This window comes from Rhinatrema bivittatum, chromosome 1 (assembly GCF_901001135.1).
Source record: "Rhinatrema bivittatum chromosome 1, aRhiBiv1.1, whole genome shotgun sequence".
NCBI lineage: Eukaryota > Metazoa > Chordata > Amphibia > Gymnophiona > Rhinatrematidae > Rhinatrema > Rhinatrema bivittatum.
The window spans coordinates 532,519,904-532,538,795 of record NC_042615.1 but is presented as its reverse complement, the minus strand read 5'-3'; the positions used below and the strand labels follow the sequence as shown (position 1 = coordinate 532,538,795).

General features: G+C 43.9%; 1 protein-coding gene across 7 annotated transcripts in view; it reads right to left on the bottom strand.

Annotated features, from left to right (window-relative positions):
• JAK2 (Janus kinase 2) overlaps positions 1–18,892 on the bottom strand; it is a 419,848-nt gene that overhangs the window by 105,986 nt on the left and 294,970 nt on the right. The window lies entirely within an intron of this gene.

The window sequence follows — 18,892 nt, the reverse complement described above, 5'->3', positions numbered from 1 at the left end:
TGCACCAAATGCACCCAACGGTGTGCAAGAGGCACAACAACTGGGGTGGAATTTGGGAAAGGGCATCCGCACCCTACCGGGCAGGTGGAAGGGTGTTGGTACATCAGGTTGGAAAAAGGTTACGCAAGACAGATTGGCCGAAGATGGAGTCCTGTCTTCCAGCTTTGTCCAAACAATAGTGGGCTGCAAAGGTATGGAGAGAACTCCAGGTTGCAGCTTTGCAGATGTCAGGAAGCGGCACCGATCGAAGGTGTGCCACTGACGTCTCCATGGCCCTCACAGAGTGTGCTTTAACACGGTCTTGAAAAGGAATGCCAGCTTGCTCATAGCAAAAAGAAATGCAGTCCGCCAACCAGGAAGAAAGAGCCTGCTTACCCACAGGTTGTCCTAACTTGTTAGGATGGAAAGAGACGAATAATTGAGTGCTCTTCCTGTGAGAAACTGTACGGTCTAGGTAAAAAGCTAGAGCCCGTTTACAGTCTACGGTATGCAGGGTCTGCTCTCCAGAGTTGGAGTGGGGCCTGGGAAAAAAGATAGGTAGTACGATAGATTGATTGATATGAAACTCCGAAACTACCTTAGGTAAAAATTTAGGGTGAGTGCGGAGTACCGCCCGGTCCTGCAGGAGCTTAGTGTAAGGCGGATAGGTAACTAGGGCCTGTAATTCACTAACCCTGCGAGCTGAAGTAACAGCCAAAAGGAATAACACTTTCCAAGTGAGATATTTAAAGTCACAGGAGTGCAGAGGTTCGAAAGGAGGTTTCATTAGACGACCAAGAACCAGGTTAAGGTCCCAGGATGGGGCCGGAGGACGCAAGGGTGGCTTGAGATGGAGTAAGCCCTTAAGAAAGCGTGTTACTAGGGGTTGTACGGAAATAGGATTACCCCCAATACCCTGATGGAAGGCGGCTACCGCACTGACATGCATTCTGATAGAAGAGGTTTTAAGACCTGATTCAGAGAGATGCCATAAATAGTCCAAGAATTTGGAGATTAGACAGGAAAGGGGATCAAGGGACTGAGAAGTGCACCATGATGTGTACCTTTTCCATTTGTATGAGTAAGACTTTCTTGTGGAAGGCTTTCGTGAAGCTATCAGGACCCGAGAAACGGAATCTGAAAGGTTAAATGGTTGAAGGACTAACCTTTCAACATCCATGCCGTCAGGGACAAGGCTTGGAGGTTGGGATGGAGGAGGCATCCGTCGTTTTGAGTGAGCAGATGCGGGTCCATTCCCAGAGGAATGTGCCTGCGGATGGAGAGATCCTGGAGTATTGGAAACCATACTTGGCGTGGCCAGTAAGGTGCTATCAGGATCATGGTTCCTCCGTCCTGGCGTAGCTTCACGAGAGTCTTTGACACAAGAGGAAGTGGAGGGAATGCATAGAGCAGACCGGTTGTCCACTTGAGGGAGAATGCATCTCTCGGCCGAGAGTGCTGGCTCCGAATGAGAGAGCAGTAATCGTCCACTTTGTGGTTCTGAGGGGACGCAAAGAGGTCTATGCGGGGAGAACCCCACTTGTGAAACAGAGAGGTCGCTACCAGAGGATCGAGTGACCACTCGTGTGGTTGGAAGACACGGCTCAGCTGGTCTGCCAATACATTGTCTACTCCCGGCAGGTAAGTGGCCCTGAGGTACATGGAGTGGGAGAGGGCTTCCGCCCAGATCTGCGCAGCTTCCTGACACAGAAGGAAGGAGCCTGTGCCTCCCTGCTTGTTTATGTACCACATGGCCACTTGGTTGTCCGTCTGGATTAAGATTATCTGATGAAATAGATGATCTTTGAAAGTTCGGAGCGCATAGCGGATTGACCGAAGTTCCAGGAAATTGATCTGGTGAAATCAGCATAGCTCCATGGTACACTTTCCGTCCCACACTGTCCAGGAATTTATTGTCCTTGACAGGCGGAGTGGAGGAGTGTGGCTTTAGACGCTTGGCCTTTCTTTGTGCGGACTCAACCACAACAGAGCGATGATCCAGTTGAGGCTTTTGAAAGCCTGGTGCTGACTGGACGAGATATGTGGAGTCAGCCTTCTTGTTAACTGGTGATACAGATGAAGGAGATTCCCAGTTTTTCTTTAAGAGATCGAGAAACACCTGGTGAATGGGGATGGAAGCGATGATTTTTAGAGCGTCCAAAAATTGAAGCAGTTCCATCATCTGGTGTCTGTCATCGGTCTCAGATTGCAGCTGAAAAGGTACAATTTCGGACATCTCCTTTACAAAATTAATAAAGGAGAGATCCTCTGGAGGAGATCTTTTTCTACTCTCTGTAGGAGAAGGCGGTGATGGTAAATCTGTGTCAGAAGATGTATCATCACCCCAGGTATCATAGGGATCATTTGGGGGTTGAAGCCCCGATGGACCTGGTTGAGGATCCAAAGGCATCGAAGGAAACCTTGGAGGAACCGGTGGTACAATCGGTACTGGGAACGGCATCGAGGGTTTCGGTGCTGCCGATGGAGTCGGTGCCGGTCTTGGAACCAATGGAGCCGAAGGATAAATCGGTGGAGATATACGAGAAGGCACCGATGGGACCACCCCGGAAGGGGGAATCAGGAACGGTGTTTCTCCTGCCGATGAAAATCCAGTCGGAGACGATGGCGCTGTCGGTGCTACTGGAATCATCGATGGAAGGGCATGTACAAGTGCCTCCATACGTTGTAGTAGCGGTGCCAGCGCTGCCACCAAAGGTTCGGTGGTCGGTTCCTTCCTCGGTGGCGGAGTCGGTGCCGGGGTCGATGCCGGTGGCGGTGCCGGAATCGGTGCCGGAGACGGTGCCAATGGAGGTTGGAATCTTTGCATCGCTTTCTCGATGGCCTCCTGGACCAGCCGGTCCAGTTCAGCCCGGAGACCAGGGGTAACAATACCCGGCTCGACGGGAGAGGGAGGCTGAGGCAGAGCCGGAGGGACCACCGTAACCGGTGGGATCACGGCTCCCACACCCCGAGAGGGTGAGGGTTTCCTCGATGCCTGCGAACGAGACGTGGACGGTGCCAAGTCTGATCGAGGCCTCTTAGTCGGTGGTTCGGCCTGTTCAGAGGTCGATGACTGTGGATCCTCGACAGGCCGAGACTTGTGCTGTCGATGGCGATGCTTGTCCTTCCGGTCTCCTCGCCCATCCGGGGAGGGGACAGGAGTCGACGGCCGAGAAGTCATCGATGGTGGACGGTCACCGGAGGGTTGACGATGGTGGTGCAATTTCGACGGTGCCGGTTCCGATGACGTCGATGCTATCGATGGCGTTGGGGTGGGTGCATGGAAGAGGAGCCCCATCTTCTCCATCCTGGCCTTGCGACCCTTAGGTGTCATTAGGGCACATTTGGTGCAAGTCAGGACATCATGCTCACTACCCAAACACAAAACACAAACCCTATGGGGGTCTGTGATTGACATAGTCCGGGTACAATCCGGACATCGACGGAACCCCGTCGCCATGGCTTAAGGCCAAATTTAGTCGCGGGCTCGGTAAGTGCCAACAGGCCTCGAGGGCCAAATTCGACGGTAGTCGAGGAAAAAAAGGCAAAAAAACTTACCGGTTTCCGCGAAGGTGACAAAAATTTGTCGAAGGGAGACCCCTGAGGGGCAAATTTTCTTCGGAAAGAAAAGTACCGAATTCCTGTCAGGAACGTGGTAAGGGAGCTCCTTTCACCGCGTGGCAACTGCTGCGCGGAAAAAAGAAGACTGAAGGGAGACCCCTGCTGGCTGCAGGGTCAGTGCCTTGCTGGGCATGCCCAGTAGGGGCCAGTCAAAGTTCTGTTTAAACTTTGACAGAAGTTTTCCGTGGTGGGCTCCATCCTCGATGTCACCCATTTGTGAGGACAACCATCCTGCTTGTCCTGTGAGAACCTGAACCTCTTAAAGGGAGCGAGTCTGGAACCTTCCACGTGGATTGTGGTCATATCTGATGCAAGCTTGATGGACTGGAGAGTCCACTGCTGAAATAAAACAGTTCAAGGATGATTTCTCTCCCAGCATTCCTGGAGGGAGAATGTCATAGCAAACATAGATCTCTCTGTTTCTTGGATCTACATCAGATCCTCCTTAGATAACTGAAGGTCACTAATCCATATCTTAAGACTAATAGGTTGTTTGTTCAATTTGGAGGATGCTATACAGGAGAGACAGCCTTCAAATCCACTTTATCCTCCAGATGGTTAAGGAAACAATTTCCTAATCTTATTAGTTTATGGGGTGGCCAACTCTGGTCTTTGACAGCCACAAACAGGTCAGGTTTTCAGGTTATCCACAATGAACATGCATGAGATAAGTTTGCATACAATGGAGGCCAGTGCATGCAAATCTATCTCATGCATGTTCATTGTGGATATCCTGAAAACCTGGCCTGTTTGTGGTTCTCGAGGACTGGAGGTGGCCACCCTTATATTAGCTGAAGGGACAATACGTTCCTGGGCCCTTCAAACTCATTCTATATATGCTCAAGCTTCCCCGTGGGCAGAAGCTGTGGCTCTTGCTCCAGAAAAAGGTGGCCACATACCTTCACAAAATACTATAGGCTAGTTTTACAAGCCAAGGAAGGTGCAGCCTTTGGAGAAGGCGTTCCCAGAGCTGCTCTGACTTCTGGACTACTCTAGCTAGATGAGAAGGATGGAGAAATTTTGTTTTACCTATTAAAGCAAGTTTGTTAACTGGTTGGCTGGGGGGTCCCGAGGACAGGGTTGGGAACCACTGGCTTACTACCAAGAAAGAACTCAACCACATCGTTATAACCTGCAATATTTCTGTTTCTTCCCATCCTAAATATATGGGTATAGCACTGGCCAAATGTACACTGTCCAGTTGGTTAACAGACTGTATCACACACTGCTGTGTGCTAGCTGACCCTCAGATTTCAAACTCAAGGTTCATCAATTGAGAGCCATGGCTGCATCAGTGGCTCATCTGCAAGCCATGCCTATTGAAGACATCTGCAAAGCTGCAATATAGTCATCCGTGCACACCTTAACGTCCCATTGCTGTCTGGACATTCTATCAAGAAGTGACAAATTTGGACAAGCAGTTTTGTGTAGCCTATTCACACAGTGGCCTTCTCTCCATAGTGGGCTTGAGTTGCTTTTTTCAGTAAATGCTCTGCTGCAATTCTTATCTTGGGACTCCCCATCTATCATGGCTAATTCAGCCCTGTTTGTCAATGGAGAAAGCAAATTTGCTTGCCGTAAATATTATTCTCCGTAGACAGGATGAATTAGTTTGATTCTCCAAAGACAGGATGAATTAGTTTAATACCAGCCCTCCTCCTTGGAGAGTTGACTACCTAGCTAGACACAGCTCTAAAATCAATTGAGGGGTTCATGAGACAACACCCACGAGATAACTCCCACACATGCTCCATAGAGCAAAAGCTTTATGAGCTAAAAGGGTCCGTTTAGTACCATCAGATGACTTCATCCATGTATCATGGCTAATTAAGGTGGGGAAATCTTATTTACCCCTTGGGATCCTGCCAGGTAATTGTGTCCTGGATTGGTCACTGTTGGAAACAGGATACTGGGTTTGATGGACCTTTAGTCTGATCCAGTATGACAAGTCTTATGTTCTTAATTCATTCTGCTGTCTACAGAGGACACAGTTTATGGTAAATTAATTGGGTGGATGGGCCATACAGTCTTTTTCTGCTATCATGTTTCTATGTTGCTAGTGTATCTGGATTTTCAGAAAGCAGTTGACAAAGTACCTCACGAGAGACTCTTTAGGAAATTAAAAAGTCATGGGATAGGAGGCAATGTTCTATTGTGGATTGAAAACTGGCTAAAAGAAAGAAAGCAGAGAATATGGCTAATCAGTAAATTTTCTCAGTGAAGAAAGATGAATAGTGGAGTGCCCCAGAGATCTGTACCGGGGCTGCTGCTTTTTAACATATCCATAAATGACTTAGCGATGGGAACAACTAGTGAGGTGATCCAATTTCCTGATACAAAATTATTCAAAGTTATTAAATAAGAGGATTGTGAATAATTGCAAGAGAACCTTGCAAGACTGGGAGACTGGACATCCAAATGGCAGATGACATTTAATGTGGACAAGGGCAAAGTGATGTTTGTAGGCAAGATCAAGATTCCACATTGGGAGTCACCCCCCAGGAAAAGGATTTAGGCAATTATTAATCAAAAACATTTTTTCTTTTTCAAATTTTTTAAGATTTTTTTAAAAGTTTAAAAACATTGCAAGACCCACGCTGTTCGCAATCATTTAGTGCATCACCATCGCACAAGCTTTGAAACTGAGTCAACCTTTCAAAAAATGAAAACCACTCTCTGGATCTTGCAATGTTTTTAAACATTTAAAAAAATCTTTAAAATTTTGAAAAAGAAAAAATTTTTTGATTAATAAATTAAATTTGGACCTGTACACTACAAATGAGTTTGTATGCCTAACATTCTCACGTAGATCAGAGGTCCTACAAATGTATTACTAATTAAGTAGTGATCTACTGTTGGTGGTTCTACATTTTGCAATTGATAAATGTATACCAGTGGCCTTTTCTAGTTTGATGTGTGGTTTACAATTTTGGAGGCTCTGGAATAAGAGTATCTTTGGGCATTTTGTGTGTGATTGATACTATATTCCATTCTACATTCCAGGTGAGCAGAAAAACATCTTGAATGGACTTAGCAGAATGGAACAAAATCTTTCCACTTTTCTTCGACGTAGAGAAGTCAATTGATAGTTGTACCCAATGTCAAACTGTTGGCTATGGACTGATGTAAGAACAATTCATGATGGTGAAACAGCCTGCTGAGACGATCTGCTAATGTGTTGGCAATCCCCAGAAGGTAGGTTACCTGTAGGATAGCTTGATGGTTGCATGCCCATTCATATATTTTTTGGCCTCTTGGCAGAATCCCCATGATCCCGTGCCTTCTTACTTGTTGATATATTTGGCTGTTGGTTTGGATAAGAATTCTCTTTTTCTTGAAAAGATTGGAAAGATACTTAAGGAGTGTATGATCACATAGTTCTACAGGTTGATGTGAAACTGCCTTGCTCCGCCAACCAAGTCCCTGGAGTTCAGAGGGGGCACCTATGTGCTCCCCATACCTGGATGGAAACATCCCACTAGGAGTGGAGGTCCCACTGCAGGACTCACACATGGAGGCAGATTAACAATACTACATGAACTGCTGCTGCCATGTGGCTGAGGACAACTAAGGTCTTACCTGGCTGTTATCTGCTTCATGTTCACCAAGCGAAGTTCACTTGATCTGTCAGAACAAATGTTCTCTCCTGCAGTGTCTATCAATGCCCTAATGAATTTTATTTTCAGAAACTGGATGAGGGTCGATTTTTCAAAATTCACCAGGAATCCTAGAGTTTTGTAGGAGTTGAATCGTCTTCTGCAGAGACGTTAACACTCCTTCCTGAGAAGTCGCCATAACTAGCTAGTTGTTCAGGTAATGGAAAACACATATACCCTGATATCGGAAATGTGTTACCACAGCTAGGCATTTGGTAGAGACCCTTGATGCAGCTAAGAGACCAAAGGGGAATATTTGATACTAGTAATGAGAAGATTCCACCACAAAGCATAGACAGATAGTGTCAGTGGAAGGGATGGATGGATATATGGGCATATGCATCTTTCAGACCCAGAGCACATTCATTCCCCCATCTGAATGAAGGGCAGAATAGTGTGGAGGGAGTTCATCTCTAATTCCTCCCATAAAAACACTTGTTCAGACTTCTTTCCAGGATAGGTCTCAAGCCCCTGGATTTTTTTGGGATAAGAAAATAGTGAGATTAGAACCCCTGGCTATGTTGTTTGGGTGGGACAGGTTCTATTGCCTGCTGTATGAGAAGCAACTCCACCTCCAGGTGGTACTGCATTGAGTGAGATGGATTCAGTTTGAAAACTGAGTAATGGAGAAGCATGGAAATTTGGGAGAAATGCAAGTGGTAGCCAGACTCCACAATTTTGAGTATCCACCATCCTTGGTAATTTCGCATCACTTCTGGATGACAACTTGCAGGCTGCCAACAACCTAATCACACCTCTAATGATCTCCCCCTCACACGTAAGAGACCTCGGTGTTATTATCGACAATAGGCTGAACCTAAAAAGATTTGTCAAGAACACAACTAAAGAATGCTTTCACAAGCTCCACATATTAAAAAAGCTGAAACCACTCCTCCATTTTCAGGACTTTAGAACAGTCCTCCAAACAATTCTATTTTCAAAAATTGATTACTGCAACTCTCTGCTAATTGGCTTTCCAGCTATCACCACCAAACCACTACAAATGTTACAGAACTCGGCCGCCAGGATTTTAACCAATTCTAGTAGAGGAGAACACATCACACCTATCCTAAAAAAACCTACACTGGCTCCCTATCAAATCTAGAATCATATTCAAAGTTCTAACCATAACCCACAAGACCATTCATTCCCAAACTTCGCTAGATCTAAACTGCCCACTTCGTCATCACGCATCATCCAGACCAATCAGAACCAGCTACTTAGGCACCCTATATGCACCTCCAGCCAAGTCATTGCTCAAGAAACGTGCATTCTCGATTGCCAGTCCCATTCAATGGAATGCCCTCCCCACGGACCTTCATCTAGAAACTTGTAGTCAAACGTTCAAAAAGAAGCTTAAAACTTGGCTTTTCACAAAAGCCTTCACTTAAAGGTCTCTCTCCTAATCCTTGATCCAGGGTTAGATTCACTCATTTCATATTCCAATACGCTAGATGTTTGATGCTGTAACTATATAATGTTATGATTTATTCTCATGATTCTACCTTGTTAGATGTGCGTTATGCTCCACTCATGCTTACTAAGTCTGATGTAAATCTAAGTTTTTTGGTTATCCATTAATATCTTTAATTGATTATTACTTGTAATAGTTGTAAGACAAGTTCTTTGCTTTATCTATAATTTCATATGAAGTTCGCCTTGTTATTTGTACCCACATTTGATGTAATTTCCAACTTTAGCTCTCTGTAAACCGACGCGATATGTATTAGTACATGAACATCGGTATATAAAAGCTTTTAAATAAATAAATAAATAAAATAAGAAGAGAGGGATTCTCCTCCCACTACTGGACAGATTGAGTGCTGGAACTGGAAATTCATCAAAAACTTGGTCCAGGTTTTGCCTGAACCTGCTGTGTTGTTTGTGGCTGGTACCTTTCATGCTGCCGGCCTGATTCCTGAAGTTGCTGTTGTTGCTGAAGCAGTGGAGGAGCATGGTACTGCTGGAATTGCTAGAAGGGATGCCTCTGAAAGTATGACTGCTTAAAAGCAAAGTAGGGCCATCTCAAAGTCATCTGTTGATCAGATCCAATCAAGAGGGACTGGACCTGTTACATGTTGCTCCTTGATATGAACAACTTTTCCCTTGAGTATGTCTCCAAAGAGGTAACCTCCCAGGTAGATATACCTCTGCCAGCTTATCATGAACATCGTTATGCAAACTACGGGCCCTTAACAGAGTCATTTGGCATACTCCAATGAAGAATAATGAGGAATAGGCCTTCATGTTAAATGCTTTGTACACTGATTGAATAATATGGCAGATACACTCTTCCACATTCAGGAGCTGTTGTGGGTATGCAGAGTTACCATGAACTGAGGAAAGGAGTGCCCTTAGTTTTGGAATACAATCATATGAATATTGCACCATAAAAAAACTGGTGTGCAGATATGTGAGCATTAAGTATGGCACACTAGAATAGTCTGGGAACTTTCCATGGTTGAGTGTTGGGAGAATATTCGTGTTTGCTTCTTTTAATGCTGACTCCACTACAATGAACTGATGAGGAAACTGTACCCAGAGTTTTCTGGACTGGACTCTCTATTTTAGGTCTATTTTCCTGGATACTAGGGCACAGGAGGCTGGATTCTCCCACATTCTTGTCTGTAATTCTTGCAGGATCGAATGATTCAGAATGGTTACCATTTCCACTAGGGTGTCTAGAATTTGGAGGAAGCTGAAGAGTTTTGTGCAAGGGTCTTTCATCTTGTAGATGTTAACTCCTAACACCCTACCTAACTTATCCAGAATCCTGAACCAGGAGGAGTCCTCATCAGGTAGAGATGAGTGTGCTGGAGGCTCAGACAGGGGTGGTCAGAAGGGATTCTCATTGATGCTTCCTTTGGTCTGAGGGTAAAGGGATGATAATCCGAGACCCAATGATGATACGGTGACTGAGGAGGAATCCTTGGTCACAACAGAGAGGAATATTCCTGGGGAACGTCCGAGTGACCAGACTCCACTGCGAGAGAGTGGGGTGGACTTGAACTATCTTGCACGGGTTCTGCTGGAGTACCCTTTGGGCCAGGGGTAAAAGTAGTTCCCTCTTTAGGGAGTAAAACTAATACTGCGGAGAGGAGAGGTTGAAGAATGTCCTCCTTGCCCTTAGATGCCAGGGAGGATAAGAAAGTCTTCACCAACTCTGCCACTTGGTTCAAGGGCTGCCGTGCCCTCTGGTCAAGTATTGGGGGTAAAACATCCTCTTCAAGACCAAGATAAAGTCCTCTTGTAAACCCTCTGGACTTTGCAAAATTTGTCCCAGCGGCTGGTTAGAAATTAAGGGCACCACCGAACGGATGGGATCTGGTGTGTCCAGACACAGACCTTGTTCCAACAACTTTGATGGGGAAATTGCACTTGAAATAGGAGGAAGTAAGTAGAGCATATCTTATTTCACACCTCCCTGGTAATTTAAAAATGAGCACATGTGCACCCATAAGGAAAGATACATTGGAATTTTAAATCATGCACGCACTTGATTGTATGTTTTAAAATATGCCAACCATGGGCAAGTGTGCTCCTAATTTTAAGAGGTTACTCTAACAAAGCTGGTGCATGTCTTCCATAAGACTTTGTTGGTTTTTACACATGTATGTAAGCAGATTTTAAAACATGCTCGTACGAGGCACATTCCTAGTTTGCCAATTTGTCCAGTTAATATTGAGGTCTTTCAGAACCCTCTGGTTCTTCATCCTACACACCGCCCAGTTGACCCAGACTCCTGATCCTGTCCTATAAGCCCTAAAAGTCAAGATCTACAGACTTGCTCCTTCCTCATCAGAAGCAGCAGTAAAGTTATGTGAATATATAGCCTACATGCGCTACGGTTGCTGTTTTTTTTAAATACGGAGTTACGTGCATACGTTTTGGCTCTGTCCTGGAATGCCCATTCTCCATCCCTTTTTAGTCCCCTTATTTTTCATGCATGCATTTGTACATATGTGTATAATTTGTGCCTTTTTAAAATCCGTGTTACTCACTTGCAGCCCATGATTGTAGGCATTTTTGTGCAAGCAGCACTTTTAAAATCAACCTCTGAGTGTATAGAAAGCACTGATGATTTGATAAAAAGTTATATCAGTAGTACCAAAGCTCAGTGCATCAACAATGCGGATCCTCATTCCGAGGTTTGGGGCGTCGAGGGAGGAAGCATCATTGATAATGAAGGTCAATGCGTTGGTGGCACTGGGGCTCGATGCATTGACAGAGCCAATTCTAAATTTTATTTATTTATTTAACCATTTTTTATACCGACCTTCATAGTAAATAACCATATCGGATCGGTTTACATTTAACAAGGGTATAACTGGAGTAAACAATTCAAGTAAACAAAGATAAACAATAGGTACGAATAAGTCAAAAGTTACAATCAACAGGGAAAGAGAAACTTGGAAGCTTGCAACAAGCTGGAAAGAAGATAAGGCAGGAAAAATATAAAGTGTAACCATAGAGCGTATAGGTTAAAAGCTTAATAGGTGCTTTAACCTGGAGGAATCAGAGTCCATTCGTGAGTATAAATGCCAGATTGGGTAAGAGTGAAGGACATCTAGTGATTGTCTGGTGGATCGGCGAAGGCTTGGTGAAAGAGCCAGGTTTTAAGTCTTTTTCTAAAAGTTAAAAGGCAAGGCTCCAGTCTGAGATTTGATGGGATGCTATTCCAGATAGATGGGCCAGCTATCGAAAAAGCTCTGTCTTTGGTTGTAGAGAGGCGTGAGGCTTTAGTGGGGGGAAATTTCAGAGTGCCTTTGAGAATATCCCTAGTTGGTCTGTTAAAGGAGTGGAGTTTGAATGGGATTTCCAGGTCGAGTTGCAGATGATGATGGATGGTTTTGTGAATTAAGGTGATTGACTTGTATAGAATTCTGAAATTAACTGGTAACCAATGTAGGTTCCTAAGGATGGGTGAGATGTGATCGCCGCGGCTGGTACTGGTCAGCAACCTCGCTGCCGCATTTTGAATCATCTGCAGTGGTTTGGTAGTGGATTTGGGGAGGCCTAGGAAAAGGGCACTGCAGTAGTCTATTTTGGCGAAAAGTAGCGCTTGGAGGACTGTCCTGAAGTCATGGAAGAATAAGAGTGGTTTAAGTCGTTTTAGAACCTGTAATCTGTAGAAACAGTCTTTGGAGGTTGTATTGACCATTTTCTTTAGGTTTAGACGATTGTCTAATATTACCCCAAGGTCTCTAACCTGCTTACAGGTAATGTGAGAAATGTGTGGTGATGGAGGGGCGAAATTGTTTTCATTTGAGGAGATGTGGAGCAGCTCTGTCTTGGAGGCGTTGAGAACCAGGTTTAGGCTGTTGAGTAGATTAGTGATGGATAGAAGGCAGTTGTTCCAATGGGTGAGCGCTTTTGAGATTGATTCTGTTATAGGGATTAGAATCTGCACGTCGTCTGCGTACAGATAATGAATTAGGTTGAGATCTGTTAACAGTTGGCAGAGGGGGAGGAGGTAAATGTTAAAGAGGGTTGGAGATAAGGAGGAACCTTGTGGTACTCCAAGAGTTGATTTTGTTAGGGGTGACTCTTTATTGTTGATTTTGACTTTGAAAGTCCTATTGCTGAGGAAGGACTTGAACCAGTTGTGGGCAGATCCGGAGATGCCGATATCTGCTAGGCGATCCAGCAGGATGGTGTGGTTGACAGTGTCAAATGCCGCCGAGATGTCTAACAGGACTAATAAGAAGGAGTGTCCTTTGTCTAACCCCATAATAATATGGTCTGTAAGTGAAATGAGGAGGGTTTCCGTGTTGCGTGATTTGCGGAAACCATATTGCGAGGGGTATAGGATCTTGTGGTCTTCTAGATATTCAGAAAGTTGGGTGTTTACCAGTTTCTCCGTTAGTTTGGCAACGAATGGGAGGTTAGAGATGGGTCTGAAATTAGCTAGTACATTAGGGTCTAGGTTGTGTTTCTTGAGGAGGGGCTTGAGTGAGGCGGTTTTGAGACTGTCTGGGTAACTTCCTTGAGTTAGAAGGCTGTTTATGATGCTAGTCAGAGGTCCTGAGATCGCGTTTGGGATGAGAAGCAGGAGTCTCGATGGGATGTTATCAGCCGGATGGCTAGATGGTTTTTGTCTCTTTAGAAGGGATTCAATCTCTTTAGTGGAGATTGATTCGAAACTGTCAAATTTGGGTCTAGTACGAGACTGGGGATTCTCGTCTGACTTGAGAGGTGTTGTCTTTGGAGGAAGGAGGGCGAGGGTATTTAAGATCTTCTGTTGAAAGAAAGAAGCGAGCTCATTAGCCTTGGAGAGAGCTTGTTCGTCTGGAATAGGTGGGGGGGTAGATTTAGTGATTTGTGTTTCGTAAGCGAAAAGGGCCTGGGCATCATATTGGAAATGGTGTATTTTATTTGCATAGTATTCCTTTTTTTTCTGTAGAATGGCGGTCCTGTAGTGATGTAAGAATCCCTTGTATGTTGAAAGGGTAGATGTGTTAGGGGTTTTGCGCCATCTGTTTTCTTTATGGCGTAGGTCCTGTTTCATCTGTTTAAGTTCAGTGCTGAACCAGGGTTGATTTCCCTTTTTTGTTGGGTTGATTGACTTGGAGACTATTGGGCACCATTTATTTGCGACTGCTTCTGTAATCTTTTGCCAGGAGGATAGAGCTGAGTCAGGGCTAGCTAGGTCTAAGTTAGAGAATTCTTTAGAGAGCTGATCGCCGAGTGTATCAGATGGACATGCTTTCCTGAATTGAATGGTAGAAAGGTGTGGGGAGGTGTGTGTCTGTTTGTGTGTGGAGAAGGAGGATTCTATCAGGAAATGATCTGACCAAGGGATTGGGGAACAGGTGGGTTCTACTGTGCAAGTGAAGTTAGAGTTGATGAATATTAGATCCAGAGTGTGTCCAGCTTTATGTGTGGGGCTGTTGATGGTCTGAGTGAATCCCATAGCTCCGAGGGTGGTGAGGAGGGCTTCGCAGTTCGCAGAGCGAGGTGTTGCATTTGTATGGAGGTTGAAATCCCCCATGACCATTGTTGGAAGGTCAGAGTTAATATGTTTCACAATGGATTCTATGAGGGGCGAGGGGTCCGTTTCTAGAACTCCCGGGGGAGCGTAGACTAACATTATTTGTAGATGTTTTGACTTGACTAGACTCAATTCCAATTTGGACTCTGTCTTGATTGAATGTGCGGTCAATCTGAGTTCTTTCTTGGTGGCTAGAAGAAGTCCGCCTCCTCTTTTTTTATGTCTATGGAAGGTGAAGATATCATAAGTCTGGATGGGTAGTTGGTTGGTTAAGGCTATGTCCGAGTTTTTTAACCAGGTTTCTGTGATGGCACAGATGTCTGGGTTGGAATCCAGAAGGTAATCATTGAGAATATGTATCTTCTTAGTTAAGGATTGCGCATTGAAGAGGGTTACAGAGAGTAGTGTGAGGCCTAGAAGTTGGTTCAATGGAGATGTCATGATAGGGATAATTCTTTTTTGTATGACGTTGATGGTGTTAGTTGAAGGGGTTCTCCTTTGGTTGTGGATGATTGGGATGTTGAAAGTGTGCATGATGAGTGGAGTTCTGGAGGAGGTTTAGTCTGAGATGAATGGATGACGGACCGTGTCTGTCTGATTGAGGAGAGGTTTGGATGATTGCTGAAAGTGTTTGTATGTTTGTTGGTTCAGCTGGAAGAATGCTCTGTCCTCTGTAGGGGTGAATGGGGTTGTCTGACCGGTTGCTGGCGGTGATTCTGTCCTGGAATGTCACAGCATTACTGTTTAGGAAGGCATTGTGTCGACTGTCACTGGCTTCGAGGAATGGCACTTCTTTTTACTAAGCCCTGAGGCTGTGATGTACATGAAGGGCTTCCAGATGCCTGAGAATGGCACTTTTTCTGCTTACTCTGCCTGCCAAGATGAAGGGGCCCCCAGGCTTCCTTCACCAAAGGGGGCGGCTTACTCTGGGAGCTTGGCACCCAGAAAGATAGAAGAGACTCTGCTCCAGAAGGAGGAATGGCTGTGGTTAGTCAGAGGCTTATGCAGTTCCTCCATCTTCCAAGCTGTGGACTTCTGAGAGTACAGAGACATCCGGCCACAGTGGTAGCAGTTGGACTGGTTGTGATTCAATCTTAGGCAAGGTAATAAATGTCATATGCAGTCTCTGATGCCACCAACAGTGGGTTTCTTAGTGCCAGATTTTTTCAGCAAATAATTTTTTTTTTATTTAGCACTGAAAAGTACTGTTTGAGGGGCTGCCAAGGCAGCGAAGTAATGCAACAAAACAAAAAAAAATATGAAAAATTAAAGTTCATAAGAGGTATCACAAAGAAAAACAGACACAAAGTACACATTTGTGCTGATGCTCAGATGAAAAAAGATTGAGGGGCTCAGGAGGAAAGCCATGCAGGAACTCCTGCACATACTCAGTAGACCAAAAGTTCTATAAGCTAAGAGAGACGGGTCCGTTCGGCACCATCTGATGACATCATCCATGTGTCATGACTAATTCTGCTCCTGCTTGTCAATGGAGAATCTCTTTTCCTTGGACCTTATTACACCAGTCCAGGAATCTCCCAGAATGTCAGGATCTGACTGCTCTCCTAGGCAGTAAGCCTTAGGTTTGTCATAAATTTTAATCATTCCTTACGTGGAAAGTCCAAGGTCTATTTATCACTTGCTTTCCATATTTTAGTTTTTAGGGACAGTTTGTTGATCTACTCCCATTTCTTTGAAATAAGGATATTTGCAATTGCCTGTGCTGTACCAAGTATTGGTGATGATGTCATTCAAAAAATTTGTGTCCTCTGTCTCCATCTGCTGGAAGGACAGAATAAACCCAGATGTCTGGACTGGTCTAGCAGGATAAGGAAACACTATTTACCTGTGGAAATGCATTTGAAAATTACCCTTAGGGCCTGATTTTAAAAAGAATTTACCTGCTTAAAATTGGGTTTTACACGTGTAAAAGGGCTTTTGAAAATTCCTATGTCTGAATTGTTAATAGGATTTACCCAATTAAGTGCATGTCATGCGAGCAAAAGGCTTTTGAAAATGGCTATAATGGTAGTTACGTTTACATTTGTAACTCCTTTTAAAATGAGTTTCTATATGTGAATTCCATAATGTGCTCATGAAGCTCTTAGTGAAGGACAAATGATAAATTACCTATTATTAGCTTCTATATCATAGACTGGATAGATTTGCTTACATTTGGCCAGAATGAGCTGATCTGATGTATAAGTCAGGGTCAGTCTTACTATATTATAGGTGATTTTCTATGGCAAAATCTGTCCATAATGAAATAAGGCTTACTCTCGCATGCATATATTTGAACAAAATGAAAAAGAAAACTAAATATATGACAATGGGGAGGAAAACAAAGGCAAAAGACAGGAAAATCGGTAGTCAGCAGAATCTCTAATATATTGCTGTTATGTTGCATTGTTTTTTTGGACTTTGTAAAAGCAAATTAAATGCACTCCATTTCTTGTTCTGTTTTCTTTTTAAATACTTTAAACTGATGTACTAAAAATGGACTCAAACTGAACTCTACAACTCTGTAAGCCATGTGAAGAACCTGCAGCTGTGCAGAACATGCAACTATTTGTATAAAGAGCTTCTTAAATAGCATGAAGGTAAAACTGCTCAATATCAATTCTGAGAGAGCAGGTGTAACTACAAAAAAGTGATTTGAAGTGGTTTATGTCCTCTTGCCATTATCTAATGCAGTAATTTTTTTTACATAAACATAGTTAAAGCAATGACAGCCAAGCTAAAGAAAACACCAAAGTAAAAAGAGCAAGACATGGAAGAAAATATATTGAACTCATACTTGGTGACAGAAATGCATAACAGATGACCAAGATAAAGATAAATTGGATCATCCAGTCCACCTAGTTTATTTTTTTATTTTTATTTTAAATATTTGTATCCCACTCTAACAACATTTCTAGGCAGTTATAAAGACCACACTGCTAAGGATATATATCAGTTGCCAGCATGGCTGCTTGTTGGATATTGACTCTTATCCAAGTCAGCTTTTGTTTCTTTTCTCATTGGTTCTCTATCATCCTGAGCAGTTGAGCAAACATGTTCCCATATTTAATCTCCATCCCTATGATTTTCGCTCAGTTCTACAGGCCTTACTTTTTACCAAAATTGATTATTGCAACACTCTCCTCCGCTCCCTGCTACCTCGATCAAGCCGCTCCAAATGCTCCAGAACGTGGCGGCCAGAATCCTCACCAACTCCCTTAGAAGAGATCACATTACCCCCATACTCATGGACCTTCACTGGCTCCCTATAAGCTTTAGAGTCCTTCACAAGTCTCTTACTATCATCCATAAAACCCTGCACAACCCAGACAAACATTGGCTGAATAACTCCCTGCAATATTTATTTATTTATTTTTTAATTTTTATATACCGATGTTCCTGTATAGAATACATATCGCACCAGTTTACAGAGAACTGAACTGTCGCCTCAGGGGCGGATACATTGAAACAAGGTTGAAATTAAACTTACAGAGAACAAGTGGAATGCAATTCAAAACATGATTAGTTAAAATAAAGTGCAAATCAAAACATATTTACAATAGGATTAGTGGACCAGCGACTGTAAGGCTCAAATCATCAGCTCTTAGCTCTCAGGGAACGCTTGGCTAAATAGCCAAGTCTTTAGCTTCTTTTTGAATACTAAGAGGCAGGGTTCTTGTCAGAGGTCCGGAGGGAGCGAGTTCCAAAGTGAGGGACCAGCAGTGGAAAGTGCGCGTTTCCTAAGTGAGGTTTTGGCCAGCTGTGTGTGTAGCATATCCTTATACGCTCTTCTGATGGGTCTCTTGGTGATGTGTTGCTGAAGTTGGAAGGTTAGGTTGAGGGGGGAAGATGTTGTGTAAGGCCTTATGGATCATCATGAGGGCTTTGAAGAGTATCCTGAATTTAATTGGCAGCCAGTGAAGGTTCTGGAGGATAGGGGTGATGTGTTCCCTTTTGTTAGTGTTGTGAGGATCCTGGCCGTCGCGTTCTGGACCATCTGAAGAGGTTTGATTGTGCTGGCTGGTAGGCCCAGAAGGAGTGAATTGCAGTAGTCCAGTTTCGGGAGGATGATAGATTGTAGTGACCAGGCGGAAATCTCAGAAGTGCAGAAGTGGTTTTAATTTTTTTAATACTTGCAATTTAAAGAAGCATTCCTTGGTGGTATGCTTCTTTAAATTACGAGAACGGTGTATAAAGGAACCCTCTTCACTCCTGCCCCCAAACTCATCCATCACACAGCCACGAGAGAACGGGCCCTCTCCATTGCTGGACCAACTATTTGGAACTCAATGCCCGCCCACCTGCGCCAAGAACACTGTACCCAAACATTTAAAAAAAAACCTTAAAACTTGGCTCTTCTCACAAGCCTTTACCTAACCCTGCAGCCCCCAGATCTCAGCCCCCTATCTGCCGCTCCTTCTATGAGTACCACTATATTACAAGCCACTGCTCTACAATACATATTGTACATACTGTAAATAACAGTCATATATTGTTATAATTCATATACAATTGTATATTTTTGTTAACATTGCTTTCCGGGCACTTGTCTCTGCTATTCTAGCCTTCTCTCCTAGTTCAGTTCCCTTACGTTTTATGTAAATTTGCATTTCTTTAGTTAATGGTTTCCCCAGTTCTATGTAAA